This window comes from Protopterus annectens, chromosome 2.part0, assembly GCF_019279795.1.
Source record: "Protopterus annectens isolate FY-2018-M chromosome 2.part0, PAN1.0, whole genome shotgun sequence".
Classification (NCBI taxonomy): Eukaryota; Metazoa; Chordata; order Ceratodontiformes; family Protopteridae; genus Protopterus; species Protopterus annectens.
Window position 1 is genome coordinate 631,226,379 of NC_056728.1, and position 14,514 is coordinate 631,240,892.

Sequence of the window (14,514 nt, forward strand, 5' to 3'; positions counted from 1 at the left end):
CTTCAGCCTAGGGGACAGTCATTTCCAGTTCCGCGCACTGCCCTTTGGTCTCACCACAGCCCCCAGGGTGTTCACCAAATGTTTGGCAGTGGTGACTGCTCACCTGAGAAGTCTAGGATTCCAAGTGTTTCCATACCTAGACGACTGGCTCCTAACTGCCACCTCAAGGCATCTACTCTTAAAAACTCTAGCAGCCACTATCTCCCTAGGCAGCTCCTTAGGAATCACCTTCAATTGGACAAAATCCGTATTGCTGCCTTCTCAGCGTTTTCTGTTTATTGGTGCAGAAATAGACTCAAGGCAGATGCGAGTCTATCTTCCTGCGGAAAGAATAGCAACATTGCAGTCTGAAGTTCGGGCGTTACTCCTCAGACGTCGCGCTCCAGCGAGGATGGTACTGCAGCTGCTAGGTTCCATGTCAGCCACCATTCTTCTCGTCCCCTTGGCAAGGTTGCATATGAGGATACTCCAGTGGCTCCTCTCAGTCCAGTGGTCTTATCAAGACCTCCCCCTCAGTCACCACATATTGATCACAGAGTCATGCAAACAGGATCTTCGTTGGTGGCTTCTGTCCTCCAACCTGGATCAGGGGCGACCCTTCGTTCCCCCATCCCCCTCGGCCACGTTGACTACGGACACCTCCCAGACAGGGTGGGGGGGGACATTATCTGGGCAGGTCTGTCCAAGGCACTTGGCACTCCAACGAGAGTCTTCTCCACATCAATATCCTGGAAATGAGGGCGGTGCTTTTAACGTTGCAAGCATTGCACGATCACCTCCCCCGGGGAACGATTGCCATTCAGTCCGACAACATGTCGGTGGTCTGGTACTTGAACAAGCAAGGAGGGACCAGGTCTTAACCCCTTTGCAGAGAGGCCATGAAGGTATGGGATTGGGCGATTGCTACCAAATGCTTTCTAGTGGCAACACACATTCCGGGGACATCCAGTGTGATAGCCGACAGACTGAGCAGGACTATTCTCTCCCCTCAAGAATGGTCCTTGAATCACAAAGTGGCAACACAGATTTTCACCAGATGGGGTGTTCCATGTTACGATCTTTTCGCAACTCCCCTCAACGCAAAATGCCAGCAGTTCTTCTCTCTCATTCCAGTTCCGGAGGAGATGCCCAAGGATGCTCTGGTCCAACCTTGGCCCTCTGGTCTGCTATACGCTTTTCCACCGGTTCCCCTTCTCCCCAAGGTGATTCAGAAGGCGATTCGCTTGGGAAGCAAAATGATTCTAATCGCCCCATACTGGCCTCGTCAAGTTTGGTTCCCTTTTCTTCACAAGTATGCATTGGACGGTCCCTGGACCAAATTCCGGACCTCCTGACGCATCAGTCAGGACAGCTCCATCAGTCCCTACATTCATTGAAGCTAGCAGCTTGGCTACTCCTCTTCCGACCATAGTTAGGAGCCATTCTTTCGACCCTGAAGTCTTGCATATTTTGTCCTCGGCCCACAAGACTTCTACAAAAAAGATGTATAGCAGTAAATGGAAGAGGTTTGCTATTTGGGCCCAACTCCGAGGATTAGACCCTATGACAGCTTCGGTGTCAGAGGTTCTGAAGTTTTTAACTTCCCTGTTCAACCAGGGTTGTTCGGTGTCTACCATCAAAGTTCAATTGGCAGCTATTTCCAATTTTCACGAGAACGTAGAACCACCCTTAATGAGCAATAAGTTGTGCAAAGCCTTTATTAAAGGAGCTTGGCTTCTATGACCCCCCATATCTCATCCCGCACCACCGTGGGACCTTAACGTAGTGTTAGCCACTTTAACCGCACCTCCCTTTGAGCCGGCAGCAACCTGTGACTTGAAATTTCTTTCTTGGAAGACTGCCCTTCTAGTTGCTATCACATCAGCCAGGCGAGTTTCAGAACTTCAAGCCTTATGTGTCAAACCACCATACCTGGTATTTCACAAGGATAGCGTATCTCTTAGACCAAACCCATCCTTTATACCAAAGGTTTGTTCTAACTTTTGTTTGCAACAATCACTGGAATTACCGTTTTTTTTCCCTAAGTATACAAACAGAGCTGAGTATACCTTTCACAGCTTAGATGTGCACAGACAATTACGTTTCTATTTGGATAGAACACACCAAGCACGAAAATCAGATCGACTGTTTGTGTCTTTTTCGGACAATAAATTGGGCAAAGCAATCACGAAGGTCACTATTGCCAAGTGGATCAGAGACTGCATCAGTCATATTTATCGCATTTCAAATAAAGAACTTATAATTCCAGTGAAAGCTCATTCTACCAGGGCTATGGCTACTTCGGCAGCCTTTCATTCCAAGCTCTCTATTAATGACATTTGTGCGGCTGCTACGTGGTCTTCTCTACACACCTTTATTACTCGCTACAAATTGGATGTGGCATCTAAGGGTCGAGCTTCCTTCGGTTCCACAGTTCTCCGGACCGTTTTCCAATGAGCCACCCAGGAATTAGGTGCTAGGGACGCTGTCCCATCTGTAGAGAATGTAGGCGAGATAGGATCACATTACATCTTTTAGTTATGTACTTACCATAACTTTAGATGTATGAGATCCATCTCGCCTACATTCTTAATAACCCACCCTCCTTCCCCCTGCCTTCGAGGCCAGAAGAGATCGGACGGTCCAAATATAACTGTTTCCTGTCTTGAAACACCTGGCAATCTTATAACAACAGTCTGTGTGTGTGTGTGTGTGTGTGTGTGTGCATGTGTGCGGACAAACAAGATCTGGGGAAGCAGTAGTGGTGCATCTTGGGATATGAGGTAACTCAGCCAATAAGAGACTTCTTGCTATTGTATAGCGTGCCGAGTCGGAGCCGAGGATCGGCTCCGAACCCATCTGTAGAGAATGTAGGCAAGATGGATCCCATACATCTAAAGTTATGGTAAGTACATAACTAAAAGTTTTCGGAGTCTAGCCTTACCCCTGACTCCTTACCTCCAGCTCCTGTTAAACCTGACAGATATTACAGGGTTCCTGACTCACATAAATTCCTTTTTAAAAACCCTGCTGCAGACCCAAAAGCTATTTCTCAGGGTCCCAAGGGAGTTGAGGCTTCCGCTGCAAAAAACCCTACCCCTTCTGACAGGGATTCTAGGGCACTGGATAGATGGGGAAAAAAGATTTACACATCTGCTACCTTGGCTATAAGGGCCTTAAACTGTTAGTTTCATATGGTCAAATATCAGCAACATCTCATAGCATTGCTTAGCAGCTGAACAAGTTGGAAAGCATACTTTGCGATGTGGTTTTGATTCTTTAGAGGCCTCCTGCAGGGCCGCAGTTACAGGTTCTGTAATTAGAAGGCATGCTTGGTTAAAGGAACAAAATCTGCCTGATCATGTTAAAGTTAAATTATTAGATGCATCTTTACAGCATGATACTTTGGTGTTAAGGCAGAAGAGGTGTTAAAGAAAATGGAGGACAAGGCTAAATCTATGCAGACGGTCAAAGATTTCTTGCAAGTACAGCCGCCTAGGTTTAGTAGACACTGGCCAACAAAGAATTGGTCCTTTCCTGTGCCAGACAGACCTCAAAGGGCAGACCCACACGCCCTATAGGCAGATCCCAGGCGCAAGGTTCATACAGGTCAAAGCAATGGAGTGCTTCTACCTCCTAAAGTGGAGAAGACGAATCACAACCTTACAGGAAACAGTCCCAATGACTTCCCCCTGCCTGCACCAAGCACTTATTTCCTACTTGTTCACAATTTTGTCTCATGAGCCTATGGAGTTTCAGGATATTAATTTAGATATGCCTTAGTTTATAAGAGGATTTATTCTGCATATTTTCTGTCAAAATATAGGTAAATACAAGCAGATTTATGTTGAAGGGTTTTGATGGTTACCCCACAACATTTGTTCCCTTCATATGTGTACCAGTTTTAGATGTGCTGGACAACTATGATATCAAACGAGAAATACAGCTTTTATTGTCAATATTAAAGGAAAGTTTTTTATGACACCTTTTTAGTTCCACGTAACAGCGGTGATAACATCACAGCAGTTCTTATACTCGTAATTGCTATAATGACAGTTGATATATATTTCTGAAACTTTGTCTGTATATAGATACCAGTAGATACCTCGTATACCAAAAAGGATATTCATGTGGTTATAGTTCAAAACTAGCCTTGCTTTTTCATTTTGGCGTCTACTGAATTACGAACATAACAAAGGCTTGTACTAGGTGAAAAATCGTAATGATGGTCAATTTACGATATTCCCTGGTACTTGTGTTAACTGTTTTACATGATTTGCTGATTAATTATGCCTGCTTTATCAAGGATTATAATCCTTTGTAGAAATTTTCATAAAGAGAAAAGCTTTCTTGACACTTGGATGTAAACAGATATGTCTGCTTGCTATCCATTCATGTTTGTCATTCTAATTTTCGCATCTTTGATTGGATGTGAATGTAGCTTGATATGTACATCATAGGATTGGATCTGAAAAAGTGAGAAATGGAAGTGCTCGGCTACGTATATGCAAATGAGGTGGAATGGAGTTTTAATGGATTGGCGTAAAGTACCTTTCTTGTGTATGTCGTTTGAATGGTTCATTAAGGAATTTAATCTTTTTGAAAAGTTTTTATGAAGGGAAGAGCATTCAAGATGTTTGAATGTAAATAGACATGGTAATTCATTATTATCTATCTGCTTGCTACTTTTGATTGGATGTGAGCACAGCTTGATTTGCATACTATGAATTGTATCTAAAAAAGCGGGAAACTGAAGCGTTCGGCTCCGTATATACAAATAAGGTGGAGCACAACTTTAATGGATTGGTTGAAAGTAATTCCCTTGTGCATGTGGATTGGACGGCTACTTAGTTATACCATTTAAAATGAATGTTAGTCCCATTTTTTCATTACGATCTGAAGAAGATTTTTATCGAAAGTGCTTATGTGAACATTAAGGGACTTTTATCTGATTTTGTTGTTTTTGTGTGTCTGTTTTTATTAAACGGAGATCGAGTTTTTGGAATTTTACTTGTCTGTGGATTCTATTTCCATTGAATTCATGGACGCCAGCTTAGGTGAACTCATTGTCTTTGTTTTTGGTTTTTCTTCTTTTGAGACAGTTCACCACAGCATTAGGGAAATCTTGTTTTTATTAAGCACTTATTTCCTGGCTGCACCCTTAGGGGGAAATTAGCACTTTTTCTCAATATTGGCGCGTTATAACCCAGGACAAGTGGGTTCTAAATATCGTGTCGCAAAGCTACATATTCCATTTTCATACCCTGCCAAAGGCAAATGGCTGGCCAGATCTGCCAAAAAATCAATGGGCAGAGGCACAAAAACAAGTCTCATCCCTCATGGACATGAGGGCCAATTCAACAAGTGCCAGAGCAAGAGCGAGGACAAGGATTTTACTCAGCTGTTCTTGGTACCCAGAAAGGACAAGGCCCGGAGGCCAATACTGGACCTATCTATTCTGAATACATTCCTGGATATAGCAAAATTCAAAATGTTGACTTTGCAGCAGCTTCTGCCCATGCTGGGCAAGAACGCTTGGCTTGTAACTTTAGACCTAAAAGAGGCATACCGGTATGTCCCAATCAGACAAATATGCAGAAGATACCTCAGATTCAAGGCTGGCTCAATGCATTACCAATTCTCTGCACTGCCCTTTGGCTTATCTACTGTGCCCAGGGTCTTTACAAAGTGCCTGGCACCAGTAATTGCTTACTGCAGACTAAGAGGAATACAAATATATCCTTATTTGGACGACTGTCTCATTCAAGCAGAGAACAAGGACATCCTTCTACAGCATCTGGCGTTTGTGAAAAAACGTCTAACATGCCTAGGGTACACAGTCAACGAAAAGAAATCAAAACTAGTACCCTCTCAAGAGATAATATTCCTGGGCGCAAGCTTAAATACAACTGCCCAGATGGCTTATCTCACGCCAGACAAACAAAGGCAACTGGCTACCTATTTCAAAATGTTAGCTACAAAGGCCCAGTTATCTGCAAGAAAGATTCTGCAGGCTTTGGGCTTCATGGCATCCTGCATCCTACTCATTCCATGTGTAAGACTGCATATGAGGAAACTTCAGGGGTACCTAAAAAGTGTTTGGACTCAACATTGCCACAGCCTGGAAACTATAATTACTCTCATTCCCTGCTTGCAACAGGAGTTTCGATGGTGGGCGAACGCTTGTCACCAAAACAAGGGACAGCCATTCACATTATCCCCAGCCAGGCAGACACTAACAACGGATGCATCAGATTATGCCTGGGGGGCCCACATGGCAGGAAGATGCATTCAGGGAACATGGCCCTCAAACCAAATACATCTACATATCAATCAAAAAGAGATGCTAGCAGTTCAAAATGCCCTGACAGCCTTCAAGGACCTACTTATCCAGGACAACTACTGATAAAGACAGACAAAACCACGGTCATGTGGTATATAAACAAGCAGGGGGGCACACATTCTTATCCCCTTTGCAGACTAGCCATGACTTTGTGAGACACAGCATTGACTTACCAAGTACATCTGCAGGCACAGTTTCTGCCAGGAAGAAAAATACTCTGGCAGACAAACTAAGCAGAAACCTCATGGAACCCCACGAGTGGCAGCTGGATCCACAAGTCTTCAGCATGATAACAAGGAAATGGGCATGCCCGGACATAGATCTATTTGCCTCCCCTCACAACTACCAAATAAAGAGATTCTGCACAAGGATTTATCACAGACAAGCATGGAAAGTGGACATCCTATTCTTCAGCTGGAAAAACCTATCAGTATATGCCTGTCTCCCTCTGCCTCTCCTCCCCAAAGTACTCCTAAAGGTCAGACAGGAGAAGCCAAAGATGATACTGATTGCACCAGACTGGCCCTGCCAGCACTGGTACCCAATATTAAGGAGCTTGTCTCATTGCCCAGCTTGGACCTTACCTCAAGTACCGCATCTACTGTCCCAGAGAAACAGTCAGATCCTGCACAGCCAATTCATGACTTTAAACCTGGCAGCATGGCGGATAATGTAGTCATACAAAACATACCTCTCAGCAAAGCTGTGATGGATGTCATTTTGGAAGCCAGAAGGCCTAGTACTAGAAGATGGAAGAGATTCTGTGCTTGGAACCAGGCACAAGGAACAGATACAGCTGTGCCAAATATTCCTCAGATTTTACAATACTTAACTGAGATGCTGGACAAAGGCCTATCTTTCTCATCAAGTTAAAATTCATGCCTCTGCCATTTCGGCTCATTACAATACAGAGCCACCAATCTTTTCTCATCCCTTATTAAAACAGTACCTCAGAGGAGCCAAAAATTTAAGGCCTCCAAGGAGATCACCAATGCCTGCATGGGACCTCAACTATGTCTTGGAAAAACTCACCCTGCCTTCTTTTGAGCCAACTGCTACTGCTGATATAAAATTTTTATCTTGGAAAACAGCTCTGCTCCTAGCAATAACTTCTGCAAGACGAGTCACAGAGCTACAGGCACTCATGGCTGTGGAACCTTTTATCATTTTTTATCTGGACAGGGTCTCCCTGAGGACAAACCCAACATTTATGCCTAAAGTGGTGTCCAGTGTGGCTCTTAACCAAACCATTCATCTGCCAACTTTTTATCCAAATCCACAGAACAAGGGGGAAAGACTTCTGCATTCTTTGGACGTGCACAGACAGCTTAGATTCTACTTGGACAGAACCAGAGTTTTCAGAAAGACAGAGCAATTACTAGTGGCATATGCTGCAGGATCACAAGGAAAGGCTATCTCAATGCAGACTATTTTAAAGTGGATAGGCCACTGCATTCGTTTCTACTACTTATACCATGGCAAGCCAGTGCCTAAGGGCATTAGGCCACATTCCACCTGAGCTGCAGCCACTTCAGCCTTTCTCAGGGGAGAACCAACTAAAGACATTTTAGAGGCAGCTACTTGGAGTTCAGTGCACACCTTTACAAAGCACTATTATCTGCCATGCTACTCTAAATCCAGGGCGGGCTTTGCCACTGCAGATGTCCTTCAAGGATGCATCTGCAGTCCTAACATATGGGTTGTCCTGCCTCAGGCAGCCCTTCGGTCGGCCGGATTCCAAAGTCTGGGTCTGGCCTCGGCTGATGTCGCACTTCACCCGACGTCATAGCTGCTGTGAATTGGGTATAATGGCATCAGCCGACGCCATTTTCCTCAGTCTTTCTTGCCGCGTGGTGCCCGAAGCAGAAGCTGTTCGCAAGTGCCGGTCGGTTAGATCCAGAGATTACTACTACCGAAGACTTCTAAAAAGCTAAGTACCCCGTTGGGGACTCTTTCTTGCCTCAGCCGATGTCAGAAAAAGTAAATAACTGTTTAACTTGTGGGAAACAAATACCTCATAAGGATTTCCACTCTTACTGCCTTCCTTGCTTAGGCCCAGACCACGACGTAGCAGCTTGTCTAGCCTGTGCTTCCTTCAACCGACGGACACTTAGGCGGCGGTCGGAGTTTGCAGAGGAGTTTTTCGGCCCCGCTTTTACTTACAAAATGCCGTCGGAGACTCCGACTTCACAATTAGCTAAAAAGCGTAAGGAAAAGGACCGACACTCGCGGTCCGCGGTTTCGGCCGAAACCACGGTTAAGCCAACCACGAGTGTCTCGGTTTCGGCTGAAACCGAGTCCACGGTTCTTCCTTGCGAAGCATGCCTCCTATAGCCGAGGCCTCACACAGCATGGCTGAATCTGCTACTGAAATTCCACCTGCTGTTGCAGGTTCCCAGGATTTATCAGATACTATTCCTTTAGACATATGTACTCCTGCACGTGGAGCTGCTAGGCCCCCTGCATCTATGTCTATCAAGGCTTTTTCCAGGGCTAAAGCAGCTAAATCTTCTAAGGCCTTGCCTGCTAAAACCCCCTCACACAGGCCTACCTCTAGTTCCCAAATGCTCAGCCTGGCAGAGGATCTCATTTCTTTAATCAGGGGATCCCAATCTCACCCTGACAGGGCCTCTCAACCCCCTCCAGAGAAGAGGCCTAGAGCAGAGCCCCCTGAGCCAGTTTCAACAGATTATTCCTCGGATGATTCAGAAAACTCAAATCCTCCAGAAGGCCCTTATTCTCCATATGAGGACTCTGATGCAGAAGACTCCATTCCTTCTGCCTCTCCTCCTGAGGAATTTTCTTTTGGGCAAACCTTGCATGCTATGAGAGAGCAAATGATGCTTGTACTGCCCCTGACTCTCTTCCCCCGGCCCTTGCTAAGCCCGACAGATATTACAGGGTCCCAGACACACACTTTCACTTGTATAAGGCTCCTATTGCAGATCCTGAAACTATTTCACAGGGCCCCAAAGCTGTAGCAGCTGCCTCTGCCAAAACCCCTCCCTCTGAAAGAGAATCTAGAGCATTAGAGAGATGGGGTAAAAAAGTTTATACTTCTGCTACTCTTTCGGCTAGGGCCTTAAACTGTCAATTCCACATGATTCAGTATCAGGAATTTTTGTTAGATCAGCTAAATAAAAAACTGTCCTCTCCTGAACCTATAGACCGTAAGTCCCTTCAGGATTTGGTACATAACACTCAGCAGGTCAGTAATCATTCCTTAAAATGTGGCTATGATGCACTGGAGGCTTCCTTTAGATCAGCTATGACTGGTACAGTGATCAGAAGGCATGCATGGTTAAAAGAGCAATCCTTACCAGACCATGTAAAGTCAAAGCTCCTAGATGCTCCCATGGAGAAACAAAGTTTGTTTGGCTCCCCTGCACAGCAAGTGCTAAAGAAGGTGGAAGAAAAAGCAAAATCTGTCCAAACAGTGAAGGATTTCTTACAGGACCAGCCTCCGAGGTTTAGTAGAAATTGGCCTTCGAAGAATTGGTCCTTTCCAGACACCTCCAGAGCACAGAGAGGCAGAAATAGGCGCCCAAGAGGCAGAGGTCAATCCAGAGGTGCCTACAGGGGACGTCAGTGGCAGCCTAACAACCAGAGAAGTACTGCCACAGATCCAGCTACTACCACTTCCACAGGACAGACACAATGACTTGACTCTGATACTGCCTACCAGGGAACAACTGTAAGCACCCTTAGGCGGAAAGCTAGCCTTATTTTCAGTAAACTGGCATTAGATTACAGGAGACAAATGGATTTTACAGACAATAGACAAAGGCTACAGGTTTCACTTCCATACTCTACCAAAAAAGAGAGGAATGCCAAACCTACCACCAAACCAAAAAACAAACGCTCTAGGACAAATCAACCACTTACTAAGGATGAGAGCTATAGAAAAGGTACCGTCTATGGAACAAGGACAAGGATTTTACTCCAGACTTTTCCTGGTACCAAGGAAAGAAAACCAATGGAGACCTATTCTCGACCTGTACGCTCTGAACACATATCTCATTGTTCCAAAATTCAAAATGCTGACCCTACAGCAACTTCTTCCCATGCTGGGCAAGGAGTCTTGGCTGGTGACTCTAGATCTCAAGGAGGCATACCTGCACGTCCCTATATGACCAGATTGCAGAAGATACCTCAGATTTCTTGCAGGATCAGAGCATTATCAATTCTCAGCATTGCCCTTTGGCTTATCTACTGCGCCCAGAGTATTCACGAAATGCCTGGCATCAGTAATTGCTCATTGCAGGCTTCAGGGAATTCAGATTTATCCATACCTGGACGACTGCCTAATACAAGCGGACAACAAGACCAAATTAACAAAAGATTTGGAAAAGGTTATACAACTACTACAAGCCCTGGGATACACAGTCAACATAAAAAAGTCAAGGCTGGTACCATCCCAAAGGATAACATTCTTGGGTGCAGAACTGGACACTTCAAATCAGATGGCATTTCTCACAGCAGAAAAGCAAAAGCAACTACCACTCTATTTCATGGCATTAACAACACAGAACCAGCTTACAGCAAGGAAAGTCCTGCAAGCCCTGGGTTACATGGCATCCTGCATAATATTGATTCCACATGCCAGACTGCATATGAGGAAGTTGCAATGGTACCTAAGGAATTTATGGTCTCAACACAAGCACAGTCTAGAAACCCAAATTCCAATAATTCCATGCCTGAAGCAAGAATTCCTGTGGTGGGCTCAGGCCTGTCAGTTGAACAGAGGACTGCCTTTCCACAAGACTCACCCAAGCCAGACTATCACCACGGACGCCTCAGACCTCGGTTGGGGGGCACACATGGTGGACAAGTGTATACAAGGCCTATGGACACAAGACCAGCTGAACCTACACATAAATCAAAAAGAGATGCTGGCAGTGAAACAGGCAATTCAGACATTCAGACCGTTTCTTCAACAGGGTCATTTGCTGATAAGGACGGACAACACCACAGTCATGTGGTATATCAGCAAACAAGGAGGCACACACTCATATCCTCTATGCCGGATGGCAATGGACCAGTGGAATGTGGCCCTGAACCTCAACATTCAGCTCCAGGCCATATTTGTGCCAGGAAAAGAAAATATACTAGCAGACACCTTAAGCAGAACTACCACGGATGCCCACGAATGGATGCTGCATCCAGACATCTTCAAATCCATTACAAAGAAATGGGGATTACCAGAAATAGACCTGTTCGCATCCCCACACAACCACCAATTGAGGAAATTCTGCACAAGGACATACCACCCACTTGCTTGGAAGGTGGACTCCCTCTCCTTCAGTTGGGAAAATCTGACAGCATATGCATTCCCACCTCTTCTTCTGATGCACAAAGTGCTACTGAAGATCAAAGATGATCACCCAAAGATCATCCTGATAGCTCCAGACTGGCCGAGGCAGCATTGGTACCCGCTACTGAGGAGTATGTCTCGGACACACGCATGGCCTCTACCTCTAGTTCCTTTACTGCTAACACAGAACAACTTCAAGATCCTACATCCAAACTCGAAAACACTGCAGCTAGCTGCTTGGAATATTACATAAAACAAAATAACCCAGATTTATCTCAGAGGGTTAAAGACATTATCCTGGAGACTCGCAGACCCTCCACAAGGAAGACTTATTCAGCCAAATGGAAAAGATACCTCATTTGGAGTGCAGCAAAAGGAGAAAATGTATCATTAGCAAACATAGCTAACATCCTGGAATATTTAGCAGAACTTTTCCACAATGGCCTTTCTTACTCCTCCATTAAGATTCATGCATCAGCAATTTCAGCAGAATACAACATGGATCCTCCAGTCTTCTCTCATCCTCTACTCAGGCAGTTTCTGAGAGGAATTAAAAATGTAAAGCCTCCAAGGAAGCCACCTTTGCCTACATGGGACCTTAACTTTGTGCTGGAAAAGTTAACACTTCCCCCTTTCGAACCAGCAGCAACAGCAGAATTACATTTCTTATCTTGGAAAACTGCTTTCCTGCTTGCAATCACTTCAGCAAGAAGGGTTTCTGAATTACAGGCATTAATGGCAGTACAGCCCTTCCTTATTTTCCATCAGGATAGAGTGTCCTTGAGAACTAACCCTACTTTTATGCCAAAGGTGGTCTCCAGGATATCATTGAACCAAGCAATCCACCTACCAACATTCTTCCCCAACCCACAGAACAGGGGGGGAAAGACTACTACATACCTTGGATGTGCACAGTCAATTGCGCTACTATCTGGACAGAACCAAGAACAATAGAAAAACTGACCAGCTTCTGGTAGCATATGCAACAGGAATGGAAGGAAAAGCAATTTCAAAACAGACAATCTCAAAATGGATAGGAAATTGCATTAGATTTTGTTACTCTTTTCATGGAAAGACAACTCCAAAAAACATCAGACCTCACTCCACAAGGGCTACAGCCACTACTACAGCTTTCTTGCGAGGAGTGGCTACCAAAGACATTTTAGAAGCTGCTACTTGGAGCTCCGTGCATACATTTGCCAAGCATTATAATCTACCTTTATACTCCAGATCCCGAGCAGGTTTTGCAACTGCTGTTTTGCAAGGGATCTTAACTACACCATAATCATCTTAGTGCCTCCTCCCCCAGTTTGGCTATGGTATTCTACCCATATGTTAGGACTGCAGATGCATCCTTGAAGGACATAGTACAGTTTTGTACCTACCATAAATGTAGATGTCCGAGAGGTATGCATCTGCAGTCAGGATTACCAACCCTCCTTTCCCCTCTGTGGTACTCCTAGGGTATTTGCCCATCTTGTAGCTAGCTGGGGGAATCTATTATGGTGTATTTGTTTGTATATATGTATATACATGTTTATTTTTGTTTGCTCTCTACTGTTTGGAATCATTTGCATTTATCCAAATTTAGCCTTCCTAGAGGGCACCTGGCATCTGGGGCAAGAAACACTGAGGAAAATGGCGTCGGCTGATGCCTTTATACCCAATTCACAGCAGCTATGACGTCTGGTGAAGTGCGACATCAGCCGAGGCCAGACCCAGACTTTGGAATCCGGCCGACCGAAGGGCTGCCTGAGGCAGGACAACCCATATGTTAGGACTGCAGATGCATACCTCTCGGACATCTACATTTATGGTAGGTACAAAACTGTACTTTCTGCAGGGTCTCATAGTTGCTCCTAATGCGGTTTTGCACCAGCCTCCCAACCATAGCTTTGGGAATCTACCCAAATGTAATGACTGCAACAGTGAAACATGAAGAACATAGTACAGTTGTGTACACTTACCATAAATGTAGATGTTCGAGTGTGTTCACTGTTGCAGTCCAGGTTACCCACCTGCCATCCCCCCATTTTCTTCCGATGGAACCTATCTTTCCTTCTCTGATTTATACAACCTATGTGGTGTATTTGCTTGTGGATGAAGGTAAAGTTTATATTGCTGCATGTAATTTTATATATACATATACATTTTGGCTACCCTTTTAGGGGGCACCTGACATCTGGGGCAAGAAAAACTAAAGAAAATGGCATCGGCTGCTTCTTTTATACCCCTGACGGCCTGACGTCGGGAAGGGGCGACGACAGCCGACGCAGGACCCAAGACTTTGGAATTCAGGCCGACTGAGGGCAACCTGCCAGCAGGATTACCCTAATGTAATAACTGCAACAGTGAATACACTTGAACATCTACATTTATGGTAAGTGTACACAACTGTACTTTTCCACACATTTGGAACATATTCCCACTTTGTCAAACAGAGCACCTCATTGGCCCTCTTCAAATGCAGTCTGGGCGATTGGATGGGTATCCATAAATTTACCTTGGGGTTCCAGCTGTGTCCCTCTTGGACACAGGCATTAGGTGCTGATCATGGAGGTAAGGGTAGACCTTATCTAGGCTTGTGAGGGCCCTCTGGCCATTAGCCTGGTAACTTCCTAGGAAGACATCAATAGAGATGTCTTTTGTGACATGATCTCTCAGAATGGGATTCTTTGCAGGTTGTCGTGCTGGATGTATTTAGGGATGTCCACAGTTTCATTACATGAGGTCAGGGTGCCACTTTAACAGTGGCAGTCATCTAGAGCCAGCGTTTACACTGCTGGGTGGCTAGCCCTGGTGTGGTATTCTTCCACACCACACAGACACTCGTGCGCACTCACACCTATGGCCAATTTAGAATGTGCAGTCCACCTAC

At 45.0% G+C, this 14,514-nt stretch overlaps 1 protein-coding gene across 1 annotated transcript in view; it reads left to right on the top strand.

Moving 5' to 3' along the window:
• Nucleotides 1-14,514, top strand: part of TDRD7 (tudor domain containing 7) — a 1,553,655-nt gene that overhangs the window by 779,742 nt on the left and 759,399 nt on the right. The window lies entirely within an intron of this gene.